General features: G+C 36.6%; 1 protein-coding gene across 3 annotated transcripts in view; it reads left to right on the top strand.

Annotated features, from left to right (window-relative positions):
* The window catches only part of PDE4D (phosphodiesterase 4D), a 624,925-nt gene that overhangs the window by 384,489 nt on the left and 229,386 nt on the right, over window positions 1–11,050 (top strand). The gene's annotated exons all lie outside the window — the stretch shown is intronic.

The raw sequence follows: 11,050 nt of genomic DNA, 5'->3' as shown, positions 1-11,050 counted from the left end.
CTTTCTCTGCCTGATGTGTACCATCAACATTTGAGAATTATTTTTTTCAGTGGGCATCTTTGATCTATTTCCCTAAGAAAAAACAAACAAAAAGAAAGAGTAGATAGAGTTCTAATGCTCTCTGTGTGGTGGCAGTGCCATATAGCAGTTTTAAAATATGCATTATGCAAGTATTTTTATTCTGCAGTCCAGGAAGAAGCAAATTGTGCTTCTTCACATGGTATTGAGCTTTTCTACAAAAAGGCTGAGAGGATTTGAATGTGTTTCAGGGGGAGGAACTAAAATTGCTACAGATATCTTCTTGTCCTTATAATTCTTCCTCCAGCTCTGGCTTAATTAGGAGTTCTGCAACAGTACCACTTATCATCCATCAATGCCAAGATTCATACATTATACATGTACGCTGGTCTTGCATGTCAAGAAAACAGGTTTACAGAGACGGAACGTGTTTTTAAAGTTGTGTATAATTTTGGACTTAATGAAGATGTCCACTGTAATATTCAAACTCTGAGAGAAGATCATCCTTTCGATCCTCCCTGCTGTGGACAGGAAAACTTACAAATAAAGCCCTGCCTAATGCTTCCAGGATATCTGTCCCTCTGCTATGACATTAGGAAGCACGGCTGGCTGACACAATAGCTAATGGCAGACAGGCATTAAGAAATAACCTGTTTAATCTCTTACAATACTAATTCAATATACCAAGAAAATTTATTGTTAATATATTTAGTAATATACCCTGGATTTGTTCCTATGTGTCATTTCCATAACATTCTTTTCACCAGACCCTATTAGCAAAGAACATAGTCTAGCCCAGAATCCATATATACAAGCCATGATAAGAAAAGTTTACAGACATTTCAGAATTGTCATAGGTATTAAAAAAGTAAATCTCAAATAGATTAGATTAGAAAAGATCAAAAGGAAGTATCAATATACACATCTAAGGGGTACAACCAATACACTGATAAGACTGTTTGCTTCTTAGGAAGTGTTTATTCCCTTTCCTGAGTTGCAAAACTGTTTTATAACATGGTACATAATGAAACAGGAAATGTTTAACAATACTTTATGTGTTTAGAGCATGCATTTGTAGATTAATTGTAGAAAATTGTTTACAGAGCATCTGGGCTGCACAAAAAAAATGATGGCAATAAGGAAGCTGTTAGTTTTAAGCACAGAAAACAAAATTCAGTCCTGGCATGGGGAGGGCAGAGAGTGATGCCTGCTGCTGATGAACGCATGGTGTCACATCAAGGAAAGGGAAAGGTACAAACAATACTTGGCCTTCTCATTACTGCTGTCATTCTATAAAACTATATTGTTATTAGTTGTAACTAGAGAGTTACAGTCACTGAATCATAAAATAATTTAGGCTGGAAGAGTACTCTTGAAGCTATCTCATGCAGTCCTCTGCTTAAAGCAGGCCTAACATCAAGGTTTGATTTAGTTTCCCAGAGCCTTCTCCAGTGAAGCTTTGAGCAGCTTCAAGAGTAGAGACTCTACAACAGTTTTGGGCAGCTGGTTTCTGTTCTTAACCGTCATCATTGTGAAGATTTTGTTTTTTCTTTATGCCCACTCAAAGTATGACTTTGTGCAAACTGCATCTTGTTTTTTTCTCATCTATGAATTGCTGCGAAGAGTCAGGCTTTGCCTCCCTGTATCCTCCCTATATGTAGTTGAATACAAATAATTATCTTTCTCCCCCTTTATCCATACTATCCAGACCCAGTTCCCTCAACATTCCTCACCATGTGTCTTAGTGAAACAGTCCTTCATTTGACTTTCACAAGTTTCCTGGTGTCAGTGGAAAAGTGCTGCACCCACTCCATCAGTGCTCTGAAGTGCCTGTGATAGAAACCAGTCTGGCAGACAAGCTAATAAGCCCCACGGAGAAAGAGAATACATTAACCTGGGCTTGACTCTGTGAAATACAATTACACAGCACAGATTTCCAGCTTCTTCCTGGTCCTAGGCAGCTAGCAGAAGCTGTGACACTGCACGACACTCAGGAGCGTATGAATTATTGCTGCTCTGGTGGCAGGAGCACAGGTCTGTGAGCTGTAGTTCAACAAGCAAACCTACAGCTCTTTCTCAGTAGCCGGTATCTTTTAAAGGTCTGGCTATTTGAAAATCACAGATGTTTTAGTTTTATACATAATAGCCGTAGCCTCTTTAGATAAAGAGGAGAGTAGGACATAATTAAAGCTAAACCAGTTACCCTAAAACCTTTCTGGTTGTATGACATACAGAATCTCCCTCCTTTTCTAAAAACTGTTCTGCAGCTCTTTTATCACTGAAGCAAGTATGAGAGGAGAAGGAGATAGATGGTGTTATTTTAGGATAGAGTACAGGGATGTGTGTCTTGTTTTGATCCTCTAGGTCTGAAGAAGCATCTAATGTTATTTGTACAGCTTGGCAGAGTTAGCTATATGCTACACCAATAAAACATGCATTTCTATGCAGTCTTAATGTGTTAACACAGAAAAAAACCTTTAAAATGAAGGGGTTTTGCTAACTGCTGTATTTTATTTTTCCTTAATAAGAAAGTATTCCTCATGGCATTTGTCACAGGTATTTTCTTATAATCTTATTTCTGCTGTCCCCCAAGGGTCACAGAATAGCTATCACAAAAGCAAAAGAGGTGACTTAGAAACTTGTTTTGAAGAAGAGTGCAAAAGTAACTCAACCTATAGATGTAAAATACGAAGGTGTCAGTAGTCAGCTTCTCCTGATTATACTGTTAGTGTTTAGGTACTGAGGACTTTAATTAATAATATTTATTCCTTCAGGCAGTTAAGAACTTCTTCAGCCTGTTTCTGCTGAATGCTGTACCTACCTCTGGAAAATATTTCCATATTTTCACTTTTTTTTTCTTTAAGAATTATGTCAAATATGGAAGTCAGGTTTTTAACAGCTCTAAATTAATTCTAATAAAAGGCTCTTTATCGTAGTTTGCTGCTAGAGTTGTGTTAGTAATTTCCATTTCTAAATCATTAGGCAAAACTATTAAGAATAGGAAAAAGACATCTTCAATACAAGACAGTTATGGCATTTGTAAGAATGCATCACACACACAACTGATGTCATACAGATCAATAGGACCTCTGACAAACGAATACGGTGATTTACCAGTAACACAAAATACGGGTTCATATACAATGAGGCTATGAAAAAAATGGATGCACATGGATTGTTTCTTGTCCTCTCACCTTTGAATAGGTCTCATGTTTGAGTATTTTATTTATTTATTTGGAGTAGTAAATGCCACAGCTGAAGACAGTCATTTGATGGTCAGCATTCTAACCAGTTTTTTACATATTTAGAATGACTTTTTGCTTGACGGGACCTGGATTTAGGAAACTACTTTTAGATCCTGTTCATGGTAGTCTGAACAGTTTGAAGGCAGGCAAGCAACTTTTCCACCCTGGTATTCACCAGTTTTGCACCTGTCATTGATTAACATCTAGATTAGCGTGTGCTTGGAGTCTCATTGATTGTGTCTGGCTGACAATACTAAGTGGAAGCAGACAGTGAAGCCCAGAAAGCCCAGATGTTAGGCTAGTCAACAAGACCAAGGGGGTGAGTTTGATTTTTTCTGAGAAAGATGGCATCAAAAGCAGACCAGAAAAATGGAGACTAGCAAAGCACAGAGAAGTGTTTCTTAGTAGCAATGACTTCTAAAGTGTCAGATTTATTTGTATAGCCTTAGAGTCCTCATGAGGCTCTTACAGCATCGCTTCTGGACGGCGCACTCAGCCATTCATTCATCATATTTTTGCTGTATTTCTGCTCAAGGTATAATATATTAGCAATTCAGTAGCACTGAAAACTAGGGCTTTATTATTTTATTTTGGCTTTAGATTAGGGGGTGGGGGCTGGTTGCCAGGAACCTCCCTGTGTATGTAACTAAGGTGACAAAATATATGTTTTTATGCTGCTGAAGGTGAGATTTTTTTAAAGCACTAATTCTTTACTATTTATTGTTAGCATGGTTTGGATAAATTCCTAGAGAGAAACACTGTCCTGAGCACTTGTAAAATTCTTGGTGGTCTAACCATATTTTAAATGCAGGGCATTCTTTTTTCTTCTTACATAGTTCTTCCTACAATTTAAGTGATTTTTGTAATCTTTTTCTGTTATCCCAATTTATAGCACATAATTTTTTAATAGAACTAAATAGCAAAAGAACTTTAACCATCATAGAATGTCTGCAATACTTCATTTTTAATCTTTTTAAGATTAGATCTATCTATACGTATAATGGCTGCAAAACTTCATTTTCACTGAAGATCTGAGAATTCACATTTCACTTACACGTTTTGATAGTAGTAAATACAGGAATATTCAATAGTACTGAACTAGAAATTAATTTTAAACTCAACTGCACAAAAATATACGTTGCCAGCTAATTTTGTACTTGGTAACTGAAATAAAAAAAAATCACACAAGACTGTCCACAGAAAAAGAGAAATATGTTGTAAAAAAGCTGTGAAACATCAGTGCTGTATGAAATATTAAATATTCTAAGACATCTGTTAATGAATGGTGTCTGTAAGAAAACTCATAACAAACTTTGGAAATAATTTTGAGTATCAACAAAATACAGTGTTGTGCATGTGTGTGTGTGTATCTGTGTGTGTCTGTGTGTGCTAAGTTCACATTTGTGGTGCAGTGACATAAAAAAATTAGCACTGAAACCTAAATAGAAGCAGTCAAATTTCCTAGTGCATCTGTAAATACATGTTTGTGCAAATGATGTAAGTAAAACATTAAGCTTCCGTGTTCTAATAATTATTTTCATATATTTTTTTTTCTAGGTAAGTACTCTCTGTATTCTTCTTCATTAAACTGACAGAAAACCTAATATTCCTCTCTGCCTTCTTGAAGTGCAACAAAAGAGGTAAGAACCAAGGCAAAGTAAATGAAGGGCCAGTTGGTAAGAATTCTCTTTGGTTTGCCTGCTCATCTACTTTTATTTTTGGAGGAATGCAACCATTTCAGAGGATTAGTTTGTGTAGAGTTGGAGAAGAGAGAAGCTGATCACAGAAACTGTTTATGAAACGCTCATTGCACTTGCAGGCTACCCAGGTGAACTGCAGGCAGCACTCCCACCTTTCCATGGTCCAGGCTTTCATTTCCTAAAAGGTTGGATTAGGGCATAGCCAGAGACTTTTGATGTCAGAAATCTCAGTGTCTGAGTTATTTGGGTCATACCAAAGATGGAGGAAATTGCCTATTCAGGAATAGGGTTACAGAAGGTGCTGGAAGTGGTGCTGATGCTCTTATTAAGTACAATTTGGTCTTGCTTTCTTGAAGGGAAACAAAGCAAGGACAATGAAAAGTAAAAGGTGAAAAAGATGGGAAAATCCCACTAACACTATAAACTAAAGTTATATATGTTATATAACTAAGTTATAAACTTCTTTGAAGTTTGTCTCGCAACCATTTGTTGAAGCGGTTTCAGGGAAAACAGATGGCTGTCTGAGCTTCTCCAAAATCTGTCTGTCCTGTGCTGAATTGAAGCGATTTATGACATGACCAATAGCTTCCATTGTAGTTATAGTCACAGGAGTGCAGGATGCACCCTTAGCCAGCTAAGATGGATTGCTTTTAGAAGGCCAAGGACAGGAGAAAGAGAAGGAGAGGAGGAGGAGACTGGGGGGGGAGGGTGGTGGGGTGGGGTGGGAAGTTAATTACAAGGAAAATGACACAAGTGAAGTTTTTACAGTAGATACATGAATCTTGCACTCCAGTGCTTTTCTAGACCTAAGCAAAGACGTTGGAAGTAGTAATGTCACAAGGTAAGGTCCTCTGGACTCTCCAAATGTGAGCTTTGAAAGCTTAGTGGTGCTATGGGGGATTGCAAGCATTGTGGACTTGAAATTGAAAGCTGCCATACTGGCAGAGATGGACCTCATCCATCTACCTGTCCTTTCTAGTACCAGCGTCAAACTGTGAAACACCTGAGACTCGTACTGGCTTAGGAATGTATATTCAAGATCTTGTGCTTGGTAGCCATTAAAGTTTTTCTGGCACTTGGCTGAAAAATAATTACGAACTTTAATCTTGCATTAATTTTAGTCTGCCTAATTATAGTCTGCCTACATTAAATTTCCCTATGCTTGTATTCACACACATACAGAGAGACAGGCACACACACATATCTGAAATAGCGATAAAAACTTAAATTATTTTTGAGCTAGATGGAGTTTTTAAAATGGAAATTAAAATAGCTCCATAGAAAAGATTTTACCTGAAGAAAGATTCATTGACTAAAAAGGAGAAGACAAGGCATTATTTACTGCAGTTGTAGGAAAGATGGAAAAGGAGCACTGTCCTGCCTAAAAGTAAAAAGAATAAGGGCAACATTTTCAGTATTTCCCTCATATAAAATAAGAGCTTATTCAGCTTTTCAATAACTAAAGACATTCAGACTTGTAGTATTGCCTTAAAAGGTTACAGTTTTCTGAAAATAGGAGATGCCATGTGTATTTTTAATGCAAACTTCTTTTTGTCTGTAACACATAGCTGAATTATTCAATCCAGCTATTAAAATCAATTATTCTTCCAATTAAAAAAAATAAGTAAGTTTAAAGTAACAACAATAACAAATCAAAATCCACACCTGCTGTTTCTTTTCACATTTAATACGTTCTTTTTGTGACACTTGATGCAGGTCTTTTTCTTGATAAATCTATATAGCTGCTCTGTATTGAGATCTTTAAAACTATTGTATTTGTTCTGAGATTATTAGGGAGACTAATACTTTCTAATATTTTAATAAAGGCATAATTTTAAAGCTTTTCATAATACATAAAGTAGTTCAGGTGTGTGGGAAGTAACATGCTTCAGGGAAAAAAAGGTTTGGTGCAGAGTATGTTACTAAATCAACCTGTAGAGGGCAATATGATGGTTTTGGCATAGCAAAATTAGGTGGCTGTAACAGGGAAAATGAGAAAACTCATTAAGACTTTATCAGAAGTAGTTTTAAAGTTCATACTAAATAACTACCGTTACTGTATTCTGCTGCTCAGGATTCTAAAATAATAGTTCTTGTTCTGAGTTGTTCTGATATTGAAACTGTCTTGCTCAGTTATTTAAAAAAAAAAAAATCTTTATTCCTGTAACTCTTGAAAGAAAAAATAAATTAATAACCAGCAATGTCCTGTAAAGCTTTTGAAACATGAAGAAATATACAGTCCCACAATATTTTCCTTCAAAATAATGCATTGCATATAAACAGAGAGGTTTAATGTGCATTAAAATATATGTTTTAAAAATCCTGTGACTATGTGTGCATTCCCTCCTTTAACCTTCTTTCTTCTTATTAAAATACCCTTTTGTGGAGACTAGTGAGTCCCATGATAAGATAAAAATCAACTGTGAAACATTGATCTGGCAAACTTGCACTTTCTGTACAAGCACATTTTGTAGTACTGAATGCTTTCTGACAGAAAATAAGGTTGAATATGACTTTTGTGAGTCCTTTAACAAGGAGCTTCTTGAGAACGGGCTACTGTGATCCCTGTATTACCATCCTCAGAGCACAAATAATAGAACCATTATTAGAGGAATCCCTAAGAGGAAAGGAATTGGGGCTTCAAAGGTAGAATGAGTTTATTTATACCATGCAAAATAAAGGAACAGGCATATTTCAGATAAGGTCTTCTATTTATTTATGCAGGGACCATTCAGTTGTGCAAATTGTATTATTTAGGTGATACCCTGCGTATGTGCACAGTATCTTGCAGAATCTCATGCATATACAAGTGACAGTGCTGAGAAATGGCGCAAACACAATTGTGTGCTTATAAACACAGACCAAGCTGAACTAAAATGCAGCCTTGCTTTGGAGCAAGTTGTTGTTGGGTTTTTTTAACCTAATCTTTTTTTGGTTTTAAATATTGACATTTTACCTGGAATAGTTCTAGCCACTTCTACTAATGTTTTTCTAACATGTTTTGTCAAACCAATTTAATATGCAGCTGTTCTTTCTGTTAGAGGAAGAGTAGATGCACATCATGTATTTAGTAGAAGAGTCTTAAAAAGCCTGAGTATTAGATTTTTTTTTTAATGAAACTTTTGTTATCTAGCATACAGTTTGCTTTTACTGGGGTTTGAATGCATTTTCTATGTCATTTCTATACCTGCTGCATTACGGTGCAGGCACAGAATTAGGCATTGAAAGCAAAAGAGTAAATAACTTATCTTCTAACAGGCTGTTACAAGAATTAAAGCTGTGTTCTCAGGGACAGGGGCATAGTAGATTGTAGTATTGGAACAAATTTGCTTATAAAAGAGAAGCAGTTATGAGTAGTGTGTGTGCTACAGCAGATGGCAGCAGAAATGGGTATGTACCTTGTTTGTCTTCTTGGAGCTGAGATAAGCTCAAAATCCTTGCTCATATCTCAGTTTGAAACAAATACTCTCACATGTTTAAGATAACATCAGAAAACTATAAGATAACACGCTGTGTACTTTCCATATTTGGCACGTATGTAAAATGCCTGATACCATCTTATTTGTTCAGCGAGATGCCTGAAAACCCCAATGCAAATGAGCCCGGATGACAGGGTTAGGTGACTGCTACAGTGGCTGTCTTGCAGGTAGAAAATACAAAGAATCTGGAGGGAAAGTATGGGAGCTGGATTTTTCTATTTAATTTTGGGTTTGTGGCTAATCTGAAAAATAGTAATACTTCCACAGATTTTTCTAGATCACTCCATAAGTAAGTAATAAGAAGGCAGGGTTTTCTCTCCCTACAACACAAATGAGATTATGGCAGTTCATATCTTCTGCACACTTAGTAACAAATTTCCATGGCTGTTGGATGCCATTCACAAAAATGTTTTAATATTGCCTTGTTGAGTCAGAATATTCTGTTTCCTGCCTCTTCCCCAAGTTGGATAGTTTTACCCTTTTCCAGTTTGGACCTGGAACTAACATGCACAGTCCAGCATGCCAGTCTGCCCCTTGTCACCAGAAGTCTGCAGGAAACTTTCAGCCTTGCTGGGTAACTACAGACTTCCTTGGTCTTGCTCTCTGTCCTGTCTATGTCCTGCCTGTTATCCCTTCCTGCCCTGTTTTCTTAGCATGACTCTATTCCCCATCATCTCCCCTGTTCCAGCTATACTTTGGGTATATGCTTTGTCTGTCCTCCCCCACCTTGTGAACTACTAGGCTAGCATATTTCTTAGTTCAGCTTTATTTCAAAAAAAAAAAAAAAAAAAAAAAGAGAGAGAGAGACAAAGAAATGCAAAGATAGTTTGGGGAATCTGTTTATTGTTTTTAAGTAGCTGGACATTTTATTTGACTTCAGTGTGGTTAGTATGTTTAGATGGATGATTTCATAACATTTTTTTTATTAGGCCACAAAGTAGACAGCAATCTACTGGATCATTTTTTATTCCTGCTATAGAGATTTATTCTAGAATAGATTGTATGTTTTAAAGCTTAAATATGATGTTTAAGACAGTGCTTGCTTTTTCAGTGGAGACTTCCAGAAACCAGTAACTTGTCCCATGTCTCCAAATATTTTAATATTTTTAAAAGTGAAAAATTATATTTTGAAATCTTGCTTATGTAGAGTTACACATTACTATACTATATCATACTATCCTACTAAATTTCACTCTTGATACTTCTCCATCTTACCCTTTTTTGCTTCAAGAATTTGACACTGAAATGGAACTGACTTGCCAGACATAAGCCACGATGGCTCTGATGCTTTTTATTTGCTAAAGTTCTCAATAGAAAATTTGCCCATATTCTGAAACTGTATTTGGGTGAGGCCATGTCTTGTTTTTGTAGGTAGATCTATATAATTGGTCCAGAAAAAACCCTATGATGTACAGTGACTACCACCAGGGTAGGAATTTAATCTGTGCCTTTTTAGCTTCGAGGTCTGATTTCACATTGTTATGGTCAGATACTTCCTCCAAATGCGATCACTACAACTGACACATACTTTGTACCAAAAAAAACTTTCTCTTTGTACCAAAGAACATGTTCCTGCCTCAGACTTACAATCACCTCCCTGTGACTCATGAGCAGTCTCATTTTGGCCTTTATCACACTGTTCTGCTTATACCACACCTTTCTGTAGGTTTGTGGGGTTTTTTGTAATGGCTACTTTGTCAACTGGAAGAGTACAAAGGCCTTGAACACAATAATGGTCAAATGTCCCTAAAGGGCTCTTCACACCAACATCAGCTAAAATCAGTTACTAAAGTGGTTTCAAAATTCTACTGAAATCAAGCTATTCAATTCACTGCTAACTTCTTCACAATTTTACTTTGAGCCTTGCTTTATTATATCAAATGAACATTATGAGCCTTCTCTGTGATTTCTGAAAAAGAGCTCAATTTTTCAAAGCTGACATCTGTCTGAATAGATAGGAAGACAGTAAGTTCCACATGATCTTTTTGCGTTCTGCCTTGCTACGATAACAGACTCCATCTTTGAGTATCTCTCCCATCAAACATGAAGGCTTGTTCCATCCACATTCAAGCAAGACTCTGCTACCTTGGAGATAGAGCAGTTCTCAGAATCTTCAAACAAGCAAGATGATATTCAGCGGTTTAGAGCGTGTAAAGGTAACAGGATCATGACAAGTCTAAGAGTGCCATTACAGTCTTTTCTGACTGATTATGCTGGCCCTTCTCATTTCCACCATCCTGAGGGGGTAAAATATGTCAGTTGTCCACAATGGGATCTACACTGACAGTTGCAAAAAACAAAAAGGATTGTGAACTTTATAATTCACCCAAATTCAGCTCTGGAAATAGCTTGTTTACCTCTGTCTCAGGGCTTGCAGTGCAATTTTCCTGAAATTTCCCTCTGGCTTTTTACGTGCTTCAGGTATACCTAAGGTGGCATCATATGTCATCTGATGACTGTTTGCAGTTTTTACCTCAAGCCATAGAAAACACTCAAATATTGGCAAGGATCACTTCTAGTATTTTTAATTTTAAAATCCTAATCAGCATCAATGCTACAGAGCAGAATTCATTTTCTTCACTAATTTAAGGCTCTGATAACACAGGAG

This window comes from Falco cherrug, chromosome Z, assembly GCF_023634085.1.
Source record: "Falco cherrug isolate bFalChe1 chromosome Z, bFalChe1.pri, whole genome shotgun sequence".
Lineage (NCBI taxonomy): Eukaryota > Metazoa > Chordata > Aves > Falconiformes > Falconidae > Falco > Falco cherrug.
Note: the sequence above shows the minus strand (reverse complement) of the source record. Positions and strands in the feature narration are given on the sequence as shown.